Genomic DNA, 26,103 nt, shown 5'->3' on the forward strand with positions numbered 1-26,103 from the left:
GTACCACGCAACTAATGTCCTTTTAAATCAATCTAATTCTGGACTGTTCATTCTTTTGAACATTGGCATTTGACTCCACAGGATGAAGACCATGGCTGCTTTAGTCAGTCTGTTTTGAGGAAGATCTTGACTGTTACATTTGTGGGTAAGGATTCTAATGACTAAACTAAAATAATAATAGTCAAAAGATCTTGTCAGAGTGAATTTTTCATTAGTGTTTGTTGAATTATTTAGATTAGGAAGATGCAAGAGAGCTGGAAGGGGAAGCATAGAAAGCAAGGATGATAATTGATCCATACATACCTCAATGAGGGCCACTACAAAAAGAGATCTCATCTATTGAGAAAGATCTAGTTTATGGGAAAAGAGCCTATACACAGATGTTGGTCATATTCAAGGGTCTTGTTCTTGGCTTTTTTTAAATTCATGGACATTGATGTTATTACTGTTGGTGGCTCAATGAATGGATCAATGAGCAAAGGTATAAATGAAGAAAGAGATTGCTTAGCCTGGATCGATGATGAGTACCCTGGGGTGTCTGAAGTCAAGGACTTTGATTAAACCCTATAACTCTGAGGTCCATTACAAAAAGATTCATTCCTCTTTATCTGTACAGGAAATGAACTTGTTCAAAGAGTTAAAAATATTCAAGAGTTTGTTCTTGTGCTTGGGTTTCTGAGCATTGTATTTTCAGTAAATCAGTGCATGAATAAATCAAGAAAGTATACATGAATAAGGAAAAAATAGTTTATCCCTGGTCCAAATATGGGAGAATGTCATGTAATATATGTGATGTAAAAATCATTATTAATACATTTCTGAAGCACTGAGTTCCAGTAAAATAAATTGATTAAAGCTGACCCTTTTGAGTAAAGAGCGTTTCGATAAATGGGTGTAAGAGCTCATGCTGTTTTCCTGGGTTGGGTTGTTGGTTTTTGTTTTATTAAGAGAAGGGCAAAACATTTACTTAATTATTGATTAAATAACTACATAATTGAGAGTGGGCTTATACTTGGACCTATGTTGAGAATGTCACATGACAAGTTATGATTAATTCAATGATCTTCTACTTTTTAATTAAAAAAAGAACAAGAAAAAATGATCTGATCTTTTTTCTGTGCCTAATGAGCATAGGCACAGGCATTAATATTGTTCTGTTTCTGTGGAGTCACAAGTATTAATGTTATTATAAATGTATCAAGGAATAAGTTAATATTTTACTCAGTTCCTTGAAAGAAGGTAGCGCATGGCCCAGTGAGGACCATGTGTTTTGAAACAAGGAGGGTGATTAATCCAGTTCTAACAGTTGCTCTCTGGATAAAAAATGTAGACCTAGGCTCTTAATGTTTGAAACGGTCAATATACTTAGAAAGGATTTCTCTTCCTGGCTTGTTGGTGCAATTACTTTAAAAAAATGGAAGATAAAATGACTCCATGTATAGCTATATACATTCATACATATATAAAGATGGGACAAGCATGGACAATTGCTGAGAAGGTGCTCGAATCTAAGACTCAGATTAACCGATTCTCTCCAAGAAAGGTTCATTTAGAAAGTTGTTGTAGCTCTTACCTGACCGGGTAGGGGACACACATAGTTCTTATTCTTTTGTCTGGTGTTGCTTTCAGAGGTGTTCATTATATTCGTTACATTTAATACTTGATTCAATCAATCAAGCAATATACCATGGAGAGTTTTAATATACAACAAGCACTTAAGGTTTATTCCTCATCATTTGTTGACTTGAAGTCAACTAGAAAAATCTGAATCTAGCCTTTCCTATCTATCTATCTATCTATCTATCTACCTAATCTAATCTGTCTATTTTCTTATTTGCTTTGTACTCTACAGACTGGATGCACAATGATTCAATTAAGGACTATAGAAACTTACGTAAGTAGCAGTCAAAGTAATTGCTTCTGGTTTGGTGGTTTGTCATGGGTGTTAACTCTGTTATTGGAAGGGAATAAATGGCTACATGTACAAATTAAATGAATGGAGATCATGTGTGGGCCAATTCAGTACATCTGTGGTCAATTAAGGAGAAAAAAGACCATTTTATTTACTTTCACAGTTAATTATTCAATTAATTAATTAATGTACAATGTATTATCAATTTTAATTTGAGTCACAGTTGATTTAAACCTCCCTCTATAAAGACATGGTTTTGTCACATTCAAACAGTAAAATGGGGTCAATATAAAGTATTGTATTAATTAGTCTATATAGAAAACATTGTGGCCAATTAATGAAATATATATATATTGTCAGTGGGAAGTAATTCTATAGAGAAATGTTAGAGATATTCAAGGATCTTGTTTCAAGTTTTTATGACCTCCAGGCGTTTATTTTATTATTATTAGTGAATTGATGACTTAATCAATAAAAACATGCAGACATGATTGAAAGTAATGAGGGCCAATCCTGGACCAATGGTGATGCTGGTGGGGTGTGAGTCATGGATGATGAGTACTTGTCTGGAACTCTGAGGTCCAACCCAGTAAGAAATCTAGTCTATACCATACGTCCGTTAGAAATTATCCTGTGGACATATGTTAGTAATATTCAAGGATCTTGTTCTTAGTTTTTGTTATGGAATTTGATTCTGTTATTACAGGTGGATCAATGAAAGAATCAATCAGTAAGTACAGTTGACCCTTGAACAACGTGGTGTAACCCCATGCAGTCGAAAGTCCTTGTAAGGTTATCTCTGCTTCAGAAGCAAAGGAATTGATAAATGACTCACCCAAGGCCAGGAATCTTAAATAGTTTGGGTAGAATCAGGACTCAAACCCTGGTTCTTTTGATACCACATGTTGTGATCTCTAATCAAACACAAATTTTTCCCACACTTAGTTAATTGAAAGATCCCTAAAATGAAAATACAGGTACTATATTTATTGAAAAAAATCCATGTACAAATGGACCCATGCAGTTCAAACCCGTGTTGTTCAAGGGTCAACTGTGTACAAATAAATAAAGAGGGTGAAGCATTGTCCAATTATGATAATATGTCATGAAGTAAGAGAATCTGTTAATATATGTTAAAAACACTGATTCAATTAAGAAGGACATGGTTTTATGATAGTTCTTTGGCTAATGGTTCTATAGAAAGTACAAGTAATAATTATTATTCCTATTCTGGCTCAGTGGCAAGTTTGATGTTTTTTTGAGGGAAATATCAATAAATATTACCCCCAATTAATGAATACCTAAATTACTGATGTAATCAAAGGTGAAATACAAGGATTAATGAAGATAGTATCTCAGTTTTTTTTTTAATCTTCTCTGCTTTGTACTTCCTAGAGTGGGTGCGCCAAGCCACCTTAAACGTCTTGCATGATCGTGAGCTCGAAGTGTAAGAAACAGCCAAAGTTCTTGTCTTGTTTTTGGTGGTTTGTTTAGGACGTTAACTGTAATATTAAAAAATAGTTAAATATAATAAAAAAGGCCAAGCATGGCCCCCTAATAAATACGGAACTGACATGAAACATTATATTGATGAATCAATATTTGCAACCACGTAGGTGATTAGCGAAATGTAAATTCAAGGAGGCAAATGATTCTATAGAGACATGTTAGAGATTCTTTTTTCTTTGAGTTTTATTTAATTAATTAATTTTTTATACAGCAGGTTCTTATTAGTTGTCTATTTTATACATATTAGTGTATACATGTCAATCCCAATCTCCCAATTCATCCCCCCACCCCCCCTGCGCTTTCCCCCCTTGGTGTCCATATGTTTGTAGAGATTCTTGAAGGTTTTATTTTCAAGGTTTTTTTGACTCATAGATATTTATTTTACAATTGTTGCTTTATCGATAAGTTAATCGGTAAAGAAATGTAGAAGTGAATGAAGAAAAAGTGGGCTGAGCCTGGACCAATGATGACCACTGGTAGTGTATGAGTCAGGGATGATGAATACTATGTGTCAAGAACTCTGAGGTCCATCACAATAGGAGATCTCGTCTATTTCCTCTGTTGGAAATTGCCATACTCACAGATGTTAGTAATATACAAGGATTGCGTTCTTGGTTTTTGTGTTCAAGAACTTTGATTTTATTAGTATAAACAGATAAATGAAAGAATCAGTCAATATAAACAAATAAATATGAATAAGTGAAGCCCTGTAAATTATGAAAGTTAATCAATCCCTAAGAGGCTGAATAGCGGAAATGTGGAGAGCAAAGTCAATGCAGATAAGGTCTCAATTTTTTAAAATCACCTTCTGTGCTTTGTACTTCTCAGCATGGATACATTGGAGCTGATTTAAGGATTCATCTAAGGTCACAAGATGTCTGGTTGTCTCTGTGTTTGACACATAGAAACAAATGTGAGTTTTTATGGGTAAACATTCTATTTGAAAAGTATGAAATATAAGCAAAGAGTGCCAGACATGGTCCATTGATTAATAATGCGGCATTATATTGATTAATTCCTATATGAAACTTTGAGGGTGATTAATGAAAGAGGCATATCAGTGTAGTAAACGATTCTATAGACAGAAGTTAAACTATTCAAGGCCTATGTTCTAGGTTTTTTGTGCTTCATAGGTACCCATTTTATTCCTATTAGAGAATTTGTTGAATCAATTACTAAACAGAGGTAGATGAGAGTGGGGAAGAAAAGAGGCCAAGCCTGGAGCAGTGATGACCACTGGTGGCATATGCATCGTGGACGATGCATATGTGTCTGGAACTCTGAGGCCCAACATAAAAAAGAAATCTAGTTTATTGCCTCTGTTGGAAATGATCCTATAGACAGATTTAGGATTTATTTTATAAAGCTCATGCTCAGGGGTCATTGTGTTTATGGATTTTGATTCTATTATAATAAATGAATCAATAAAGAATCAATGTACAGATGTAAATAGATAAGATGAAGAGGGTGAAGCATCGTCCAATTATGAAGAAATTTAAGGCTAGAGATAATATCAATAAATATGGAAACACTAAGTCAGTTAAGAAATAAATGGTTCAAGGGTGTTTCCTCTAGCTAAGGATGTTATAGATAATATAAATAATGGCCAGTATTTACTCTGGGTTAGTAGAAAGTTCAATGTGGTTTGTTTTCTTAGGAAAAAGTTATATATTACCCAATTCATATGTAACATAATCACTGAAAATTAAATGTAGATACAAAGATCAGTAGAGGAAACATCTCAATCATGTTATCATCTACTCTGCATTCTGTGCTTTAGAATGGACACGCTTTAGCTGATTTAAACATATGTCTTGGTCAACAGTCTCTGAATTTGCCTGTACATGGAAACCAACGTGAGTAATAGTCAGTGGTCTCATCTTACTGTGGGTAGTTTGTTTAGGGTATTCTTTGAAATATTAAAAAAATATTCACTATGAGAAAAAATACTAACCATGGTCCAGTCGTTAAATTGGAAATGTATGAATCATTCTGTTGATTAATCTATCATTAGAATAATGAGGGTGATTAATGAAAGAAGTGTACTCAATTAGACAGTGGTTCTAAAGAAAATTATAAAGATACTGAAGCCTCTTGTCCTTGAGCTTTTGTGACTCATAGATATTTATTTAATTACCATCAGTAAATTGATAAATTAATCACTAAACAGAAGTAGATGGGAGGAAGAAAAAGAGTCGCAAAACTGGACCAACGATGACATCTGGTGGCGTAGGAGTCATATACGATGAATACCACGTGTCTGGAAGTCTGAGGTCCAACACAAAACAAAATCTAGTCTGTTTCCTCCCTTGCAAATCACCCCTATAAACAAGGGTATTGTTCTTCTAATTTTGGATCCATGAATTCCTATGTTATTAATATAAATAGATCAATGATAGAACCAATAAACAAAGTATCACTAAATAAAAACAAGAATGAAGGCTTATCAACCCTGAGTATATGTGGTGAGGCAAGAAGTACTATTAATATAAATTGAAGAAACTGACGCATGTTAATAAATGGATGGACCAAGGGTGTTAGCTCTTTTTCTAAGGATCATGTCATTATATTCATATTTATGCTTATATATGTGTATAAATCATGGAAAATAATAAATACCTTTGTGACTGAGTAAATGAGATGAGGAAAACAAGGACCAATTTAGAGAAGGTCTCAATTTTTTTCTATCATCTGCTCTGCTCTGTACTCCTCAGGATGGACGCACGCTGGTGGATTTAAGCATCTTTCATGGTCACGTGCTCTATAGACCAATGTGAGTAATGCAGTAAGCAAATTCACGTCTTTGAGAACTTCTTTTTTTCCTCAGATAGTCACTGTATTGTTAGAAGTGTGGAATAGAATTAATATTAGTAATAATGAGTTAATCAATGAACTTACGCAGATGAGAATGAAGAAATAGAGGCCCACGTATGGACCAATGATGACGACTGATATCATATGAGTCATGGGTGATGAATACTACGTGTCTGAAACTCAGGTTCAGTAAAAAAAAGAAATATAATCTGTTGCCTCTATTTGGTATTACACCATAGACAAATATTAGGAAAATAAAAGAGCAATTTTCTTGTTTTGTGTTCATGAATTTTGATTTTACTTTAAAAAAATAGCCCAAAGAAATAAGTGTAAGTATAAATAAGCTAAGATGAAGAGGTTGAAGCATATTCACTCTTAATATATGTGGTAAGGCAATAAAAGCTATTAATATTGACTGAAAATACTGAAGTTCATTTGGAAATGTAAATGGTGCAAATGTCTTACCTCTTTGGCTAAGAATGATACAGAAAATAAATAACAAAGTTCTTATTCTATGGTAGTACCAGGTTTGACACTGTTCTTTTTTCTAAGAGAAAAATGAGAAATATGACCTGAATTTATTATATTCCTAAATGACTGACTAGGTGAAGGTGGAACGTGTGGATCAATAATGAGTATCTCAATGTTGTTATTATCTCTCCTGCTTTTTACGCCTCAGAATGGATACACTGGAACCTATTTACGTATTTGGCCATGATCAGGACCTCCATGGATGCTCCTGTGTGTAAGAGCATGAAGACCAATGTGAACAACAGATTCCTCTCATGGTTTAGGTGGTTTGTATAGGATACTCAGTGTAATACTAAAAATTATTAAATATATTCAAAGATGGCCAAACATGGCTTAATGATTACCATGGAATTGACATGAAACTTTGTGTTGATTAATCGATCTTTGCCACAATGAGGATGATTATCGAAATAAGTACGTTCCATGAGGCAAAAGATTCTGTAGGCACAGGTTAGTATTTAAGATCTTGTCCTTGAGTTTTTTGACTCACAGATATTTATTTTATTATTATTAATGAATTAATAAAGTGATCAGTAAACAAATGTCGATGAGAATAAAGAAAAAGAGTCTAAGCTTGGACCGTTGATGATGACTGATAGCATATGAGTCGTATATGATGAATACTGTGTGTCTGAAACTCTGAGGTCCAGCAAAAGAAGTCTAGTCCATTTCCTCCGTTGGAAGTGTTCCTATAGACAGATGTCAGGAATATATAGGGACCTTGTTTTATTCTTTGTGGTTCACGAGTTTTTAAAAATATTATTATAAATTGTTACTGGCCGAATAAACAAGCATATAAGTGACTAAAGATGAAGAGCGTTAAGTACTGTTCATTACTTAGATACATAGTAAAGAGAAATAATATTAATATAAGTTAGAATGGATAATTAACAGATCAAGTATATTATGCATTTTTGAGTAAGGATGATATAGACAGGGATACGTAATAGTCAATTATTGATCTGAGTCTATTGCAAGCTTGATGTTTGTTTCATTAAGGAAAAAACAAATAAATATTACCATAAATTAATAAATACCTAAATGACTACGTATATGAATGGTGGAAAGTAGGGATCAATGGAGAGAATATCAAACATTTTATCACCTGCTCTGCTTGGTACTATTCAGAATTGATGCCCCAGCTGATTTCAGCTTCTGCTGTGATCAAGATTGTCCTATTGCCTCTGTATTAGAAAGAGACAAAGGTGAGTAATGGTCAAGTTTGTCACCTTAGATTGGGTCATTTGTTTAAAGGTATTCATTGAATTATTAAAAGTATTAAACATAATAAAAAAGTTAACTATGGCCCAATGATAAATATGAAATGAAACATTATGTTGAGTCATCAGTATTGTGCACCACTGAGGTTGGTTAATAAAGAGAATCAGTCCATGTGTGAAATAGTTCTATAGACAGATGTTGGGAATATTCAAGGATCCTATTCTTGGATTTTGTGGATTATGTGTTTATTTTATTGTTATTAATAAATTAATGATTTACTTGCTAAATGAATGAGGAAAAAGACAGCCGAACCTGAACCAATGAAGACAGCTGGCGGTGTATGTGTTGTGGATGATGAATAATACATGTCTGGAACTTTGAGGTCCAACACAAAACATAATTCGTCAAATACCTGTGTTGGAAATGATCTTGTAGGCAGATATTAGAAATATACAGAGATCATGTTCTTACCCTGGATTCATTGATTAAATTTATTATTGTTAATGAATGGATGAATGATATTACTGTTGAAGAAGTATCAATAAATGAGGGACCATTAAAGAAATAATAAATAAACAGATAAAAAGAGAGTGAAGCATTGTTCAACTGTGAGCATTTGTGGTGAGGCAAGAATTACTATTAATAAAAATTGAAAATATTGATGCCTCTTTAGAAATAAATGTATCAAGAGTGGCTGAGGATCATATAGATTCATAATTAGAGTCAATTTTATTTTCTAGGTCAGTCTCAAATTTAAGGTTGTTCCTTTTGTTAAGAGGTAAAATCTAAATTATGAAAAATTAATAACTACCTAAAGGATTGAACGAATATATTGTGAAAAGGAAAAACCCATTCAGACAAGGTCTCATTTTCATAAATTTATTTTATTTATTTATTTTTTGCTGCGTCGGGTCTTCGTTGCTGCGCGCCAGCTTTCTCTAGTTGCGGCGAGTGGGGGCTACTCTTCGTTGTGGTGCGCAGGCTTCTCATATGCGGTGGCTTCTCTTGTTGTGGAGCACGGGCTCTAGGTGCACGGGCTTTAGTAGTTGTGGTACATGGGTTCAGTAGTTGCGGCTTGTGGGCTCTAGAGCGCAGGCTCAGTAGTTGTGGCACATGGGCTTAGTTGCTCCGTGGCACGTGGGGTCTTTCCGGACTAGGGCTCAAACCCGTGTCCCCTGCATCGGCAGGAGGATTCTTAACCACTGCGCCACCAGGGAAGCCCAGTCTCATTTTTAAAACGTCATCTACTCTGCTTTATATTCCTCAGAATGGACCAGTCGAGCTGATTGGAAAATTCTCTCGTGGTCACGTTCTCTGGTTGTCTCCACGTCTTTGGTGTGTAGAGACCAATGTGAGTAATAACGTTCATGTCTTCATTCGAAACGTTTTTTAAAAAAGTGTACTTATTGGCCATCCATGGCCAGTGATAAATATGGGATTATTCCCAATAGTATTTATTAATCAATTTATGGTATTGTAAGAGTAATTAATGAAAGAGCGATATCAGTGTGATAAATGATTCTATGGACAGAAGTAAAATAGTCAAGGTTCTTATTCTTAAATTTATCTTATTTATTTATTTATGGCTGTGTTGGGTCTTCGTTTCTGCGCGAGGGCTTTCTCTAGTTGTGGCAAGCGGGGGCCACTCTTCATCGCGGTGCACGGGCCTTTCGCTATCGTGGCCTCTGTTGTTGCGGAGCACAGGCTCCAGACGCGCAGGCTCAGTAATTGTGGCTCACAGGCCCACTTGCTCCGCGGCCTGTGGGATCTTCCCAGACCAGGGCTAGAACCCGTGTCCCCTGCATTGGCAGGTAGATTCTCAACCACTGCGCCACCAGGGAAGCCCCAAGGTTCTTATTCTTTGTTTTTATGTGAATCATGGGGTTTTAAAGATTAATATCAGTGGATAAGAAATTAATTAATGAGCTAATGTACAGGAGGATGAGCAAAAAGAGGCTGACATGTGGATCGATGATGACCGCTGGTGGAGTATGAGTCATGGATGATGACTACTTCATTCTGGAATCTGAGGTCCAATCAGAAAGAAATATAGTCTGTTACCTCTGCTTGAAATCCTATAGACTGATTTTAGGAATCTAAAGGGACTATTTTCTTAGACTATTTTTGTGAATTTTGATTCTTTTATTGTAAATGGATCAATTAAAGAATCAGTGTACAAATATAAAACAGCGAGGACGCTGAGCATGAAGCATATGCACTCTTGAGATATGGGGTAAGGCAATGGAAACTGTTAAAATGTGCTGAGAATACTGAATGCCATTACGAAAAATAAGTGGTTCGAGTGCCTTACCTCTTTGGCTCGTGCTAATAGAGACGTTCTTATTCTGAGTCCATAGCGAGTCTGATCTTATTCATTTTTTAAAGAGGAAATTTGTTAAGCATTATCCCAGATTAACATATTACTAAATGATTGACTAAATGTAAGGTGGAGTGCGCAGAACAATGGAGATAATGTCTTGATCTTGTTATATCTGTTTTGCTTTGTACTTCTCAGAAAGAGGACCCTGAACGCAGGAGCTCATGGGAGCATCTCTGTGTAGGAGCATTAAGTCCAGTGTGAGTAATAATCAAAGTTCTTGTCCTGGTTTGGGTGATTTGTTCAGGGTATCCCTGTAATAATTAAAAATGTATTAAATATAAGAAAAAAGACCAACTATGGTCCAGCGATTAAATTGAAACATTATGTTGATTAATGTTTTTACAACAATGATGATTAATGGAAGAGGTATATTCAATTAGGCAACGATTCTAAAGATAAATGACAGGGCTACTGAAGGCTCTTGTCCTTGCATTTTTGTAATTCACATATATTTACTTAATTTTTATTAGTAGGTTGATGAATTAATGTATAAACAACTGTAGAGGAGAATGAGGAAAAAGGGGCCCAACCCCAGATCAGTGATGATGTCTGATGACCTAGGAGTCTTAATACGATGAATGCCACATGTCTGGAAGTCTGAGGTCCAACACAAAACAAAATCTAATCTGTTTCCTCTCTCACAAATGATCCTGTGGATCGATGTTAAGAGTTTACAAGGATACTGTTCTTGTAATTTTGGATTCATGGATTTATATATTATTAATATAAATCGATCAATGATAGAGCCAATAAACAAAATACAAATAAATAAAAACGAGGATGATGCTTTGCCCACCTATGAATATACACGAGAGGCAAGAAATACTATTAATATAAACTGAGGAAACTGTTGCATGTTAAGAAATAAATGGACCAGCGGTGTTACCTCTCTTCCTAAGGATCATACAGACACTGACCTTGATAAGTAATACCTAGTATTATAGGCCTGGGTCTGTCTCAGTAGAGGATGTCAATCTTGTTTCATATGTATATATGTCATATGTACATATATTCGGAAAAATTAATAAATACCTTTGTAAATGAAAGAATGAAATGATGTAAACAAAGACTGATGTGGATCTTCTTTTGAAAGGTCTAGATTTTTAATCACCCGCCTCATCTTGTACTCCCCAGAATCGACACACTCAAGCTGATTCAAGCATTTTCTATGGTTTCCTCTGTGTGTTAAGAGCCTAGAGATGAATGTGAGTAAAGGTTAAGTTCTTGTGTTTAAGAAGTTTTTTTTTAAGGGTATTCACTGCACTGTTAAAAGTGTGAAATATAATCCAAAACACCAGTCATAGAAAATGTCCACGAGAATGAAGAAACAGAGGCTCAGGCGTGGACCAGTGATGACCGTTGGTGGAGTATGAGCCATGGACGATGACTACTTTGTGTCTGAAACTCTGAGGTCCAATCAAAAAGGAAATATAATCTGTTGCCTCTGTTTGAAGTGATCTTATGGAAAGATGTTAGGATCGTTTTTCTAAGGATCATATTATATTTATATTTATGCTTATATATGTGTATAAATTATGGAAAATAATAAATACTTTCATGTCTGAGTAAATAAAATGAAGAAAACCAGGACCAATTCAGAGAACGTCTCAAATTTTTTTTTTCTGCTCTGCCCTGTACTCCTCAGGATGGACGCATGCTGGTGGGTTTAAGCATCTTGCACGGTCCTGTGCTCTATAGACCAATGTGAGTAATGCAGTAATTAAATTCATGTCTTCGAGAGTTTTTTTTTCTCAAGTATTCACTATATTGTAAAAGTGTGAAGTATAATATCAGTCACTTAATGAATTAATCAATGAACTATGCCAATGAGAATGAAGAAATAGAGGCCCATATATGGACCAGTGATGATGACTGATATCGTATGAGTCATGGATGATGAATACTACGTGTCTGAAACTCTGAGGTCCAGTAAAGAAAGAAGTATAATTTGTCACCTCTATTTGGCATGCTATTACCGACAAGTATTAGGAAAATAAAAGAACACATTTTTTGGTTTGTGTTTATGAGTCTTTGATTTTATTGATACTATAAAAATTAGCCCAAAGAAATAATCAATGTACAAGTCTAAATAAGTTAATGAAGAGGCTGAAGCATATTCACTCTTAATATATGTGGTGAGTCAATAAAAACTATTAACATTGATTGAAAATACTGAGGTGCATTAGGAAATGTAAGTGGCTCAAATGTCTGACCTCTTTGGTTGAGAATGATACAGACAGTAAATAACCATCAAAGCTCTTATTATTGGTCTGTGTCAAGCTTGATGCTGTTTTGTTTGTTAAGAATAAATTAATAAACATGACCCCAATGTACTGTTTTCTAAGTAAGTGACCACGTGAAAGTTGAAATGTACGTATCAGTGGAGTGTCTGTCGATCTTCTTATCATCTTCTCTGCTTTGTATTCCTCAGAATGGATGCACCTGAATTGGTTAAGCATTGACCATGATCAGGAACTCTGCTGGTTGTCCTGTGTATAAGTACGTGTGGTCCATGTAAGTAATTGTCAAATTCTTCTCTTGGTTTGGGTGTTCGTTTATTCGCTGTGATAATAAATAAATGTGTTCAAAGAAGGCTAGTCATGGTCTATGGATAAATATAGAATTGACATGAGACGTTACGTTGCTTAATAGGTATTTGCCTCAATGAAGGTGATTGATGAAAGAAGAATATTCAATGAGGCAAATGATTCTATAGATAGATATTAAGGATATTAAGGATCTAGTAGTCCTTGAGTATTTGTGATTCACAGATATTTATTTTATTATTATTGATGACTTGATCAGTAAATATAGATCAGAATGAAGAAAGAGTCCAATCGTGGACCAATGATGACGGCTAGTGACGTATGAGTTGTATACGATGAGTACTTGTGTGTCTGAAACTCTGAGGTCCAGCACAAAGAAATCCAGCCCATTCCTCCTGTTTAAAGTGATTCTATAGACAGATGTCAGGAATATACAAAGATATTGTTCTTGATGTTTGTGTCTGTGAATTTTACAAAACCTTATTCTAAAAGAATAAATGGCAGAATAAATAAACAAATGTGAAAGTAAAAATGAAGAGGCTGAAGTATTGTTCATCTTTAAAGTGTATAGTAAAGAAAATAATACTAATATAAATTGAAATCAATATTAAATGGATCAAGTGTATTACATCTTTGACCAAGGATGGTATAGACAGTGATATGTACCGTTTTTGATCTGAGTGAGTTACAACTTTAATGCTGAATTTGTTAAGAGGAAAATAAATAAATATTACCATTAATCAATAAATACCTAAATGACTATGTATCTGGATGGCGGAGACAATGAATCAATGGAGACAATGTCTCCATCTTTTTATTTTCTTCTCTGCTTGGTACTATTCAGAATGGACCTTCCAAGCTGATTAAGATCGTCATGTTGCTCCCGTGTCAGGAAAGAGACAAAGGTGAGTAACGGTCAAAGGTCAAAGTTCTTGTCTTGGTTTGGGTTATTTGTTTAAAGGTTTCACAGTATTATTTAAAAAAATAATAAATATAATTAAAATGAACTATGTCCAAATTTAAAAATCATATGAAATATTATGTTATTTAATCAACATTGAAATTCACTGATCAAAGAGATAAAGTCTACATGGGATATGGCTCTATATACTATGCTTGGGATATGCAAATATCTTGCTCTTGGGTTTTGGAATCATGTATTCATTATATTATTATCAGTGAATTAATTTGATTTATTTAATACAGATGCAGAAATGAATGAGGAAAAAGAGAAACATCTACCGGTGATGACAACTGGTGGCATATGAGTTATAAACGATGAATACTACGTGCCTGGAACTCCGGGGTCCAACACAAAACATAATTAGTTGAATCTCTCTTTTGGAAATGATCCAGTAGACCAGCGATCCCCAACATTTTTGGCGCCAGGGACCGGTTTCGTGGAAGACGATTTTTCCACGGATGGCACGGAGGGAGATGGTTCACGCGGCAATGCGAGCGATGGAGAGCAGCGATGGGGAGCGGCAGACGAAGCTTCGCTCGCTCGCCCGCTGCTCACTTCCTGCTGTGCAGCCCGGTTCCTAACAGGCCTTGGACCAGCACCGGTCCACAGTCTGGGGGTTGGAGACCCCTGCAGTAGACAGATGTCAGAAATATACAAATACTGTGTTCTTATTTTGAGTTCATAGATTTAGATTTATTATTACTAATGGATTGACGGTGGAATAAAATAGAAGTAAATAGATAAAGAAGAATGTTAAGCATTGTCCAACTATGAACATATGTGGTGAGGCTAGAAATATTACTCATAAGAATGGAAGAAGACACTGCTGCCTCCTAAGAAATAAACGAATCAAGGATGTTACCCTCTGTGGCTAAGAATCACGTAGGCTGATGAATAAGAGTCAGTTTTATTTACTGGATCAGTTTCAAGTTTGAGAGAGTTTCCTTTGTTAAGAGAAAAAAAATCTATATCATGAAAAATATATAAATACCTAAATGACGGAGTAACTGGACGGTGGAAAGCAGGGATCAATGGAAGTAAGGTCTCAATTATCTTTCTCATCTGCTCTGCTCTGTAGGCCTCAGAATGGACACACCTGAGCTGATTTAAGCATCTTCCATGGGTACCAGGTCTACGGTTGCACCCGTGTGTCAGGAGCATACAGACCAATGTGAGTAACAGTCAAAGTTCTTGTCTTATTTTAGTGTTTTTAAAAAAAGCATATTCACTGTATCATTATGAAGTATTAATGTGACGTATAATTGCATAAGGCTAACTATAGCCCAGTGACAAATGTGGAATTGATTATATAAATATGGGGTTGATTATATTGATTAATGCATATGGGAAAATCAGAATAATAAATGAGAGAGATATGTTGATGTGAGAATTATCCTGTATACAGTTTAGGGCTATCAAGGCTCTTCTTGGGCTTCTGTGAATGATAGGGTTTAAAAATTATTATTAGTGAATTAATGAATTAATCAATGGACAATGTACAAACGATTGAAGAAAAGGAGGGACAATACTGGATCGATGATGACTATTGGTGTAGTCATGTATGTCGTGTATGATGAATCTGTGTCTGGAACTCTGAGGTCCGATGCAAATGGAAACTAGTCCATTGCCCTGTGTGAAGTGATCCTATAGACAGATGCCATGAATATACAAGAATCTCACTTTTGGTTTACGTTCATGCATTCTCTATTTTTATAGTCAGATCAATGAAATAATCGATAAATACATACATAAATAAAGATGGAGGTCATTAAGCACTGTCCAATTATAAAAATATGTAGCAAGACAAGAAATACTATTAACATATTTTGAAAATACTTCTATTTATTAGGAAACAAATCCTACAAGGTGTTACCTCTGGCTAAGAATTTTATAGGCAGTGTGAAGTCGTTAATAGGCAATGTCCATATTCTGTGTCAGTGGCAAGATCGTTATTGTTTGTTTACTTAGGAGACATTAAGTAAACATTTTCCCAAGTTGCTGATTTCCTAAATAACTCACTAAATGAAAGGTGAAATACAAGGACCAATGTTGATTAGGTCTCAGCCTTTTAAAATCATCTCGTCTGCTCTGTACTACTCAGAATGGACCCCCTCAAGCTGGCTAATGATTCTTCCATGATCACAAGTTCTATGGTTTAGAGCATGGTGACCAATGTGAGTAATAGTCAAAGTTATTGCCTCGGTTTGGGTTGTTTGTTTAAGGGTATTCATTGTATTATTTAAAAATGTGAAATATAATCAGTGAATGCCAACCATGGCCCCCAAATGCAATTAATATGAAGCATTATGTTTATTCATCCAAGTCAAAACGTTGAGGTCAATTAATGGAAGAGATGGTTTGCCGAGGGAAATAATTCTACAGACAGATGTTAGGGATTAGTCCATGCTGACCTTGGACTAACAATAAGTAAAGTTAGACGTGAAAATGAAGCAAATATGATGACTAATCCATACATTCAACACAAGGCCGATTAACAAAAGAGATCTGGACTTTTCACTCTGTAAAAAATGATTCTACATACAGATGTTAGGGCTATTAAAACTACTTTAAAAATTTATGAGTATATGTTTCTCATTATGAATTAACGATTTATCTCTAAACAAAATTATAATTGAATGAAAAAAAGAGGATGGAGTCTGAAGTAATATTGAGGACTGGTGGCATGTGAGTCAAGGATGAGCAATGCTTACCTAGAACGCCGAAGTCCAAAGCAAAAAGAAATCTAGTCCATTCTTCTGATATAAATGAGCCTATAAAGACTTGTTAAGGATATCCAAGGATCTTATTTTTAGGCTTTTGAGTTTCATAAATATTGATTGCTTATTAAAAGTTAATCAATACAATGATATCTAAACAAATGTATGAATAAATGAAGGAAAAATAGGGCCAAATCTGGAATAACTATAGAGTATGTGATAATAATTACCAATCTATTTCTAAGGAACCGAAGTCTATTAAAAATATGTAGAGGCTTTTATATCATGAGACCCAGAGAAAGATGTGTGTAATTGTTGATGTTTATGTTCTGGGTTATCTTTGGGTTGCAGGCATTTTTTTTTTTTAATTAAGAAATGGGAAAAAAAGTTTATATAATTGAACCCCCTTACTACATTAAAGAGGGCTTAACACGAACGAGTGACAAAAATGTGTCATATGACAAGTCATGATCAAGCCCTTGGCTTCAGTGTTCCATTGGTAATCATTCCACATTGTATATGTAAATCAAATCTTCATGTTGTACATTTTAAATATATGCAAACTACGTTTGTCAATTCCTCCTAAATAAAGTTGGGAATAAAAAGTATATAGTCCCTTGATGCTTAATGATAATGAGGGGCTGGATGCAGTTACTATTAAAGAGTGTTATTGAATTGAGTTTGTATACAAGGATACTGATCTTAGTATTATAAATTAATAAATAAGTTAATACCTGAATAAGATCAGAGGGGACAAAGCACCTGGCCAGTGATGAATATGTGATGAAGCATGATTCATCCGTTTTACTCCTGTTGTGTCCCTCTTGAGAAAAACGAATCTTAGCTCTGGCCAGTTTGAATAAGGGGGATTAGACAGATATACACAATAGGCATTTGTCTCTTGGTTTCTGGGAAGTTAAATGTTTTGCATTTTCTTTACGACACGAATAGTTTGTCAGATTCTTTCATGCATTAAAGAATGGATGAATGAAAATTAAAGCTATTAATAAATAGCTACCGACAAATAAATTCAAAGGAGACCAAATATGGATATATGCTGAAGATATGCAATGTGGCAAGTTTTATGAAGTCATCGAATTCAGTACAATTTTTTAAAAGTCTGAGGGTTTTACATTCACTTTCACAGCTACTTATTCCATATTAGGTTTGCACCACAGTTTATAAACATTCCTCTGTGGAAAAGATCTAAGCTGTGAATTGAGTGAAGCAACCCACAGGAAAATGTCAGATATTTACGGTGTTTGGATGTGGAGTGGTTGGTGGGCCCATGGTGGTTCTTTCTTCCATCTTTAAAGAATGCAGAAGTTAAATGAAAACGAGTCAAGCACGGATCCATGATGTGAATGGAATGCAGTCTGAATGTGTCTTGTGATTAATTCGTTTCTGCCTCACTGAAGTTCATTTCAAAAGGAGATTTGAGATATCTGTGGGAATAAGTGTATAGCTAGATTTCAGTAATTTTCAAGCAACTAATTCCGGGGTTTAAATGGATCATGGGGACTTTTACTACATTATTCTAAGGGAATAAATTAAAGAATCAAAAGACGGATAGATAGGTGATAGGTAGATAGATAAAGAGAGTAAAGCTGGGTTAATCAAGAAGAAATGTTGTGAGAGAAATTTTTGTTCATATAATTCTGAAGCACAGCAGCGCATTAAGAAACCAGTAGATCAAGGGTTTTACCTCTCTGGGATAGGTTAATATAGAGCAGTGTTCTTGAGTGAGAATCAGAATCACCCGAAGGGCTTGTTAAACTACAGATTGCTGACCCTACTCTCAGCATTTCGGATTCAGTAAAATTAGTGTCGGATCCGCTAAGCTGCATTCCTAACACGTTCCCAAGTTCTGCTAATACTGCCTACCAGGAAACAACGTTTCCAGAATCACCGATAAAGTCAAATACATGTCATAATAGTTAGTGCTGTTGCTGTGTGTCAGTGATGAGTTCCAGGTTGCTCATTTTTAAAGAAATAACAAATACATTAATTAATAAACATCTAAAAGTCTAAGTAAACGAAAGGAGGAAAGCATGGTCCAATGGAGAAAATGTCTCGTTCTTTTAACATCATCTTTGTACTCTACAAAATGGGTGCCCCTGAACTGATTTAAGCATTCTGAAAAGACCAAGATCTGTAGGCTGCCAGTATGTTTAGGAATGTATATTTAAAATGAGTACGCGGCTACATACAGGAACAAAATCAAACAAGGTTAGGCTTGTACTAAGGATGGGGAACCAAAGTTTATGATTAATTTGATCACTTAGGATGATTTTAAAAACAGGTTGAGTCCATGTCCTTCATTTTATAGCTCTTTAAATTTGTTTTAGGTTTTCCCTACACATTCCTTAATTGATAACGATGTAAGCTATTTTCATTATGAGGACGGAGCACATAGGATACGTAAGTACTAGTCAGTATTGTAGTGCTGATGGTGGGTTCACGCTATATATAGAAACAGTATACAAATTATATGAAGAAAAGGCCAACCATGGACCGATTCTGAACTATATTTTATGATGAAAACATCTACGAACTACTGAGGTCCATTACAAAAAAATATTAAGTGTTTACATTTGTGGGAATGAGCCCATGGATAGATTTCAGTAATATTCAAGGATCGCATTCTCAGTCTTTGGTGCTTCATGGATTTTGATTTTATTAAGTGAATAAATGAAAGAATAAACAGATATGTCAGTGTATAAAGATGAAAAGGGTGAAGCATATCAAATTATGAAAATATGTCGTGAGGTATGAATTACTATTAATATAACTTAGAACCATGAGAGTTCATTAAGTGATAAATGGATCAAGCAGGTTACACTTTGGGGTAAGGATGATATGGATAATTATATGTATTAGTCTGTCTTCTGGCTTTGAGTCAGTCATGAGTTTGAGTAGTTTGTTTACTTTAGATAAAAAGAAGTATATCACACTATAAATAATACTTAAATATTAAGAAAATGAAATGAGAAAACCATGTATTAATGGGAAGAATGTCTCAATATTTTATTATCTGCATTGCTTATACTCAGAATGAATGAACTGAACTGATGTAAGCCTTTTGCCCTGGCTGTGAATTCTGTATTAGGAGCAAAGAGACCAATGTGAGTAATAGTCAAAGCCCTTATCTTGGTGTGGGGGGCTTGTTTAAGAATATTCACTGTTTTGTTAAAAACGTGTATTGAGTATAATCTAAGAAGTTAGCCATGGCCCACTATGGGTTTCATATGTCACATACGTCCTTAATGAATAGGTGCAAACTAAGATTGATTAATGAAAGATATAGTTGCTGAGGGAAATTATTCTATGTACAGGTGTTAGGGATACTTGAAACTCTTGTTCTTGAGTTTTTGTGCTTCACGTAAATTTATTTTATTATTATTAGGCAATTAAAAATTAAAAATCAATGAGTGTGCAAATGAACGAGGAGAAAGAGGGCAAATCCTGGACTGATAAGGGACCGCTGGTGGGGTATGAATCACGGGTGATGGATGATATGTATCTGGCTCTGAGGTACTGTACAGAAAGAGATCTAGTCTATGGTCTCTGTTGGAAGTGATCCTCAAGATAGACTAGGAATGCACTGAAGTCTGTTCTTGGACTTTTGTGGTTCATGAATTTTGATGGTATTATTGTTACAAGAGATCAATAATAAAATCTATACAATTACGTAAATAAAGATGAAAGGGTGAAGTACTGTCCAGTTATATGAGACAAGAAATACTATTGATTTAATTTGTAAATATGAGTATCCATTAAGATATAGTTGGATCAACACTATATAAAAGTTAGTTATTAAATTCTGGAAAGTATTTTATTTAATTTTATATATTTATTTATTTACATCTTTATTGGAGTATAATTGCTTTACAATGGCGTGTTAGTTTCTGCTTTATAACAAAGTGAATCAGTTATACATATATCCCCATAACTCTTCCCTCTTGCATCTCCCTCCCTCCCACCCTCTAGGTGGTCACAAAGGACCGAGCTGATCTCCCTGTGCTATGCGGCTGCTTCCCACTAGCTATCTATTTTACATTTGGTAGTGTATATATGTCCATGCCTCTCTCTCACTTTGTCACAGCTTACCATTCCCCCCCAACTCCGTATCCTCAAGTCCATTCTCTAGAAGGTCTGCGCCTTTATTCCCGTCTTGTCCCTAGGTTCTTCATGACCATTTTGTTGTTTGTTTTTTAGATTCCATATATATGTGTTAGCGTATGGTATTTGTTTTTCTCTTTCTGACTGACTTCACTCTGTATGACAGACTCTAGGTCCATCCACCTCACTACAAATAACTCAATTTCGTTTCTTTTGATGGCTGAGTAATATTCCATTGTATATATGTGCCGCATCTTCTTTATCCATTCATCTGTTGATGGACACTTAGGTTGCTTCCATGTCCTGGCTATTGTAAATAGAGCTCCAATGAACATTGTGGTACATGACTCTTTTTGAATTATGGTTTTCTCAGGGTATATGCCCAGTAGTGCGATTGCTGGGTCGTATGGTAGTTCTATTTTTAGTTTTTTAAGGAACCTCCATACTGTTCTCCATAGTGGCTGTATCAATTTACATTCCCACCAACAGTGCAAGAGTGTTCCCTTTTCTCCACACCCTCTCCAGCATTTATTGTTTGTAGAATTTTTGATGATGGCCGTTCTGACTGGTGTGAGATGATATCTCATTGTAGTTTTGATTTGTATTGCTCTAATGATTAATGATGTTGAGCATTCTTTCATGTGTTTGTTGGCAATCTGTATATCTTCTTTGGAGAAATGTCTATTTAGGTCTTCTGCCCAGTTTTGGATTGGGTTATTTGTTTTTTTGATATTGAGCTGAATGAGCTGCTTGTAAATTTTGGAGATTAATCCTTTGTCAGTTGCTTCATTTGCAAATATTTTCTCCCATTCTGAGGGTTGTCTTTTGGTCTTGTTTATGGTTTCCTTTGCTGTGCAAAAGCTTTTCAGTTTCATGAGGTCCCATTTGTTTATTTTTGTTTTTATTTCCATTCCTCTAGGAGATGGGTCAAAAAGGATCTTGCTGTGATTTATGTCATAGAATGTTCTGCCTATGTTTCGCTCTAAGAGTTTGATAGTTTCTAGCCTTACATTTAGGTCTTTAATCCATTTTGAGTTAATTTTTGTGTATGGTGTTAGGGAATGTTCCAATTTCATTCTTTTACCTGCAGTTGTCCAGTTTTCCCAGCACCACTTATTGAAGAAGCTGTCTTTTCTCCATTGTATATTCTTGCCTCCTTTATCAAAGATAAGGTGACCATGTGTGCGTGGGTTTATCTCTGGGCTTTCTATCCTGTTCCATTGATCTGTATTTCTGTTTTTGTGCCAGTACCATACTGTCTTGATTACTGTAGCTTTGTAGTATAGTCTGAAGTCAGGAAGCCTGAGTACTCCAGCTCCGTTTTTCTTTCTCAAGATTGCTTTGGCTATTCGGGGTCTTTTGTGTTTCCATACAAATTGTGAGATTTTTTGTTCTAGTTCTGTGAAAAATGCCAGTGGTAGTTTGATAGGGATTGCATTGAATCTGTAGATTGCTTTGGGTAGTAGAGTCATTTTCACAATGTTGATTCTTCCAATCCAAGAACATGGTATATCTCTCCATCTCTTTGTATCATATTTAACTTCTTTCATCACTGTCTTATAATTTTCTGCATACAGGTCTTTTGTCTCCTTAGGTAGGCTTATTCCTAGGTATTTTATTCTTTTTGTTGCAATGGTAAATGGGAGTGTTTTCTTAATTTCACTTTCAGATTTTTCATCATTAGTGTATAGGAATGCAAGAGATTTCTGTGCATTAATTTTGTATCCTGCAACTTTACCAAATTCATTGATTAGCTCTAGTAGTTTTCTGGTAGCATCTTTAGGATTCTCTAGGTATAGTATCATGTCATCTGCAAACAGTGACAGCTTTACTTCTTCTTTTCCAATTTGGATTCCTTTTATTTCCTTTTCTTCTCTGATTGCTGTGGCTAAAACTTCCAAAACTATGTTGCATAATCGTGGTGAGAGTGGGCAACCTTGTCTTGTTCCTCATCCTAGTGCAAATGGTTTCAGTTTTTCACCATTGAGGACGATGTTGGCTGTGGGTTTGTCATATATGGCCTTTATTATGGTGAGGTAAGTTCCCTCTGTGCCTAATTTCTGGAGGGTTTTTATTATAAACGTGTGTTGAATTTTGTTGAAAGATTTCTCTGCATCAATTGAGATGATCATATGGATTTTATTCTTCAGTTTGTTAATATGGTGTATCACATTGATTGATTTGCATATATTGAAGAATCCTTGCATTCCTGGGATAAACCCCACTTGATCATGGTGTATGATCCTTTTAATGTGCTGTTGGATTTGTTTGCTAGTATTTTGCTGAGGATACTTCCATCTATGTTCATCAGTGATATTGGCCTGTAGTTTTCTTTCTTTGTGACATCTTTGTCTGGTTTTGGTATCAGGGTGATGGTGGCCTCATAGAATGAGTTTGCAAGTGTTCCTCCCTCTGCTATTCTTTGGAGGAGTTTGAGAAGGATAGGTGTCAGCTCTTCTCTAAATGTTTGATAGAATTCGCCTGTGAAGACATCTGGTCCTGGGCTTTTGTTTGTTGGAAGATTTTTAATGGCAGTATCAATTTCAGTGCTTGTGCTTGGTCTGTTCATATTTTCCATTTCTTCCCGATTCAGTCTTGGAAGGTTGTGCATTTCTAAGAATTTGTCCATTTCTTCCAGGTTGTCCATTTTATTGGCATAGAGTTGCTTGTAGTAATCTCTCATGATGCTTATATTTCTGCGGTGTCAGTTGTTACTTCTCCTTTTTCATTTCTAATTCTATTGATTTGAGTCTTCTCCCTTTTTTTCTTGATGAGTCTGGCTAATGGTTTATCAATTTTGTTTATCTTCTCAAAGAACCAGCTTTTAGTTTTATTGATATTTGCTATCATTTCCTTCATTTATTTTTCATTTATTACTGATCTGGTTTTTATGATTTCTTTCCTTCTGCTAAGTTTGGGGGTTTTTTTGTTTTTCTTTCTCTAATTGTTTTAGGTGTAAGGTTAGGTTGTTTATTTGAGATGTTTCTTGTTTCTTTACATAGGATTTTATTGCTATAAACTTCCTTCTTTAGAACTGCTTTTGCTGCATCCAGTAGGTTTTGGGTCATCGTGTTTTCATTGTCATTTGTTTCTAGGTATTTTTTGATTTCCTCTTTGATTTCTTCAGTGATCTCTTGGTTATTAAGTAGTGTATTGTTTAACCTCCATATGTTTGTACTATTTAGAGATTTTTTTCCCTGTAATTGATATCTAGTCTCATAGTGCTGTGGTCGGAAATGGTACTTGATACAATTTCAATTTTCTTAAATTTACTGAGGCTTGATTTGTGACCCAACATATGATCTATCCTGGAGAATGTTCTGTGAGCACTTGAGAAGAAAGTGTATTCTGTTGTTTCTGGATGGAATGTCCTATAAACATCAGTTAAGTCCATCTTGTTTAATGTATAATTTAATGCTTGTGTTTCCTTATTTATTTTCATTTTGGATGATCTGTCCATTGGTGAAAGTGGGGTGTTAAAGTCCCCTGCTATGATTGTGTTACTGTCGATTTCCCCTTTTATGGGTGTTAGTATGTGCCTTATGTATTGAGGTGCTGCTATATTGGGTGCATAAATATTTACAATTGTTATATCTTCTTTTTGGATCAATTCCTTGATCATTATGTAGTGTCCTTCTTTGTCTCTTGTAATAGTCTTTATTTTAAAGTCTATTTTGTCTGATATGAGAATTGCTACTCCAGCTTTCTTTTGATTTCCATTTGAATGGAATATCTTTTTCCATCCTCTCACTTTCAGTCTGTATGTGTCCCTAGGTCTGAAGTGGGTCTCTTGTAGACAGCATCTATACGGGTCTTGTTTTTGTATGGATTCAGCCAGTCTATGTCTTTTGGTTGGAGCATTTAATCCATTTACATTTAAGGTAATTATCGATATGTATATTCCTATTACCATTTTCTTAATTGTTTTGGTTTTGTTATTGTAGGTTTTTTCCTTCTCTTGTGTTTCCTGCCTAGAGAAGTTCCTTTAGCATTTGTTGTAAAGCTGGTTTGGTTGTGCTGAACTCTCTCAGCTTTTGCTTGTCTGTAAAGGTTTTAATTTCTCCATCAAATCTGAATGAGATCCTTGCTGGGTAGAGTAATCTTGGTTGTAGGTTTTTCCCCTTCATCACTTTAAATATGTCCTGCCACTCCCTTCTGGCTTGCAGAATTTCTGCTGAAAGATCAGCTTTTAACCTTATGGGGATTCCCTTGTGTGTTATTTGTTGTTTTTCCCTTGCTGCTTTTAATATTTTTTCTTTGCATTTAATTTTTGATAGTTTGATTAATATGTGTCTTGGCGTGTTTCTCCTTGGATTTATCCTGTATGGGACTCTCTGTGCTTCCTGGACTTGATTAATTATTTCCTTTCCCATATTAGGGAAGTTTTCAACTATAATCTCTTCAAATATTTTCTCAGTCCCTTTCTTCTTCTCTTCTTCTTCTGGGACCCCTATAATTCAAATGTTGGTGCGTTTATTGTTGTCCAGAGGTCTCTGAGACTTTCCTCAATTCTTTTCATTATTTTTTCTTTTTTCTGCACTGCGGTAGTTATTTTCACTATTTTATCTTCCAGGTCACTTATCTGTTCTTCTGCCTCAGTTATTCTGCTATTGATCCCTTCTAGAGTATTTTAAATTTCATTTATTGTGTTGTTCCTCACTGTTTCTCTGCTCTTTAGCTCTTCTAGGTCCTTGTTAAACGTTTCTTGTGTTTTCTCCATTCTATTTCCAAGATTTGGATCATCTTTACTATCATTATTCCGAATTCTTTTTCAGGTAGACTGCCTATTTCCTCTTCATTTGTTAGGTCTGGTGGGTTTTTACCTTGATCCTTCATCTGCTGTGCATTTCTCTGTCTTCTCATTTTGCTTAACTTACTGTGTTTGGGGTCTTCTTTTCACAGGCTGCAGGTTCGTAGTTCCTGTTGTTTTTGGTGTCTGTCCCCAGTGGCTAAGGTTGGTTCAGTGGGTTGTGTAGGCTTCCTGGTGGAGGGGAGTAGTGCCTGTGTTCTGGTGGATGAGGCTGGATCTTGTCTTTCTGGTGGGCAGGTCCACGTCTGGTGGTGTGTTTTGGGGTGTCTGTGGCCTTATTATGATTTTAGGCAGCCGCTCTGCTAATGGGTGGGGTTGTGTTCCTGTCTTGCTAGTTGTTTGGCATAGGGTGACCAGCATTGTAGCTTGCTGGTCTTTTGAGTGGAGCTGGGTCTTAGCATTGAGATGGAGATCTCTGGGAGATTTTTGCTGTTTGATAATACGTGGAGCTGGAAGGTCCTTTGTGGACCAATGTCCTGAACTTGGCTCTCCCACCTCAGAGGCACAGCCCTGATGCCTGGCTGGAGCACCAAGAGCCTGTCATCCACATGACTCAGAATAAAAGGGAGAAAAAAAA

General features: G+C 35.4%; 14 non-coding genes and 2 pseudogenes across 14 annotated transcripts; all 16 read left to right on the forward strand.

Moving 5' to 3' along the window:
* Positions 1–510: 510 nt before the first annotated feature.
* LOC115802925 (small nucleolar RNA SNORD113/SNORD114 family) lies at positions 511–583 on the forward strand. Its single transcript, XR_004023514.1, has one exon. It is a non-coding gene; the product is annotated as a small nucleolar RNA SNORD113/SNORD114 family (small nucleolar RNA).
* A 1,843-nt stretch (positions 584–2,426) lies between these two features.
* Positions 2,427–2,497, forward strand: LOC115802980 (small nucleolar RNA SNORD113/SNORD114 family). The gene has a single exon (XR_004023565.1). It is a non-coding gene; the product is annotated as a small nucleolar RNA SNORD113/SNORD114 family (small nucleolar RNA).
* A 1,380-nt stretch (positions 2,498–3,877) lies between these two features.
* Positions 3,878–3,952, forward strand: LOC115802967 (small nucleolar RNA SNORD113/SNORD114 family). The gene has a single exon (XR_004023553.1). It is a non-coding gene; the product is annotated as a small nucleolar RNA SNORD113/SNORD114 family (small nucleolar RNA).
* A 688-nt stretch (positions 3,953–4,640) lies between these two features.
* Positions 4,641–4,712, forward strand: LOC115802992 (small nucleolar RNA SNORD113/SNORD114 family). The gene has a single exon (XR_004023575.1). It is a non-coding gene; the product is annotated as a small nucleolar RNA SNORD113/SNORD114 family (small nucleolar RNA).
* Positions 4,713–5,625: 913 nt separating this feature from the next.
* LOC115802966 (small nucleolar RNA SNORD113/SNORD114 family) lies at positions 5,626–5,700 on the forward strand. Its single transcript, XR_004023552.1, has one exon. It is a non-coding gene; the product is annotated as a small nucleolar RNA SNORD113/SNORD114 family (small nucleolar RNA).
* Positions 5,701–6,352: 652 nt separating this feature from the next.
* LOC115802988 (small nucleolar RNA SNORD113/SNORD114 family) lies at positions 6,353–6,425 on the forward strand. The gene has a single exon (XR_004023573.1). It is a non-coding gene; the product is annotated as a small nucleolar RNA SNORD113/SNORD114 family (small nucleolar RNA).
* A 916-nt stretch (positions 6,426–7,341) lies between these two features.
* Positions 7,342–7,416, forward strand: LOC115802968 (small nucleolar RNA SNORD113/SNORD114 family). The gene has a single exon (XR_004023554.2). It is a non-coding gene; the product is annotated as a small nucleolar RNA SNORD113/SNORD114 family (small nucleolar RNA).
* Positions 7,417–8,300: 884 nt separating this feature from the next.
* Positions 8,301–8,375, forward strand: LOC115802987 (small nucleolar RNA SNORD113/SNORD114 family). Its single transcript, XR_004023572.1, has one exon. It is a non-coding gene; the product is annotated as a small nucleolar RNA SNORD113/SNORD114 family (small nucleolar RNA).
* A 1,576-nt stretch (positions 8,376–9,951) lies between these two features.
* Positions 9,952–10,024, forward strand: LOC115802981 (small nucleolar RNA SNORD113/SNORD114 family). Its single transcript, XR_004023566.1, has one exon. It is a non-coding gene; the product is annotated as a small nucleolar RNA SNORD113/SNORD114 family (small nucleolar RNA).
* Positions 10,025–10,899: 875 nt separating this feature from the next.
* LOC115802921 (small nucleolar RNA SNORD113/SNORD114 family) lies at positions 10,900–10,975 on the forward strand (annotated as a pseudogene).
* Positions 10,976–11,709: 734 nt separating this feature from the next.
* On the forward strand, positions 11,710–11,784 carry LOC115802970 (small nucleolar RNA SNORD113/SNORD114 family). The gene has a single exon (XR_004023556.1). It is a non-coding gene; the product is annotated as a small nucleolar RNA SNORD113/SNORD114 family (small nucleolar RNA).
* A 438-nt stretch (positions 11,785–12,222) lies between these two features.
* On the forward strand, positions 12,223–12,297 carry LOC115802969 (small nucleolar RNA SNORD113/SNORD114 family). The gene has a single exon (XR_004023555.1). It is a non-coding gene; the product is annotated as a small nucleolar RNA SNORD113/SNORD114 family (small nucleolar RNA).
* A 910-nt stretch (positions 12,298–13,207) lies between these two features.
* On the forward strand, positions 13,208–13,283 carry LOC115802979 (small nucleolar RNA SNORD113/SNORD114 family; annotated as a pseudogene).
* Positions 13,284–14,150: 867 nt separating this feature from the next.
* On the forward strand, positions 14,151–14,225 carry LOC115802986 (small nucleolar RNA SNORD113/SNORD114 family). The gene has a single exon (XR_004023571.1). It is a non-coding gene; the product is annotated as a small nucleolar RNA SNORD113/SNORD114 family (small nucleolar RNA).
* Positions 14,226–15,406: 1,181 nt separating this feature from the next.
* LOC115802990 (small nucleolar RNA SNORD113/SNORD114 family) lies at positions 15,407–15,481 on the forward strand. Its single transcript, XR_004023574.1, has one exon. It is a non-coding gene; the product is annotated as a small nucleolar RNA SNORD113/SNORD114 family (small nucleolar RNA).
* A 1,054-nt stretch (positions 15,482–16,535) lies between these two features.
* On the forward strand, positions 16,536–16,607 carry LOC149750362 (small nucleolar RNA SNORD113/SNORD114 family). The gene has a single exon (XR_016392448.1). It is a non-coding gene; the product is annotated as a small nucleolar RNA SNORD113/SNORD114 family (small nucleolar RNA).
* Positions 16,608–26,103: the final 9,496 nt, after the last annotated feature.

This window comes from Delphinapterus leucas, chromosome 2 (assembly GCF_059928025.1).
Source record: "Delphinapterus leucas isolate spDelLeu-1000000601 "Yukka" chromosome 2, BTC_Dleu_Yukka2, whole genome shotgun sequence".
Classification (NCBI taxonomy): domain Eukaryota; kingdom Metazoa; phylum Chordata; class Mammalia; order Artiodactyla; family Monodontidae; genus Delphinapterus; species Delphinapterus leucas.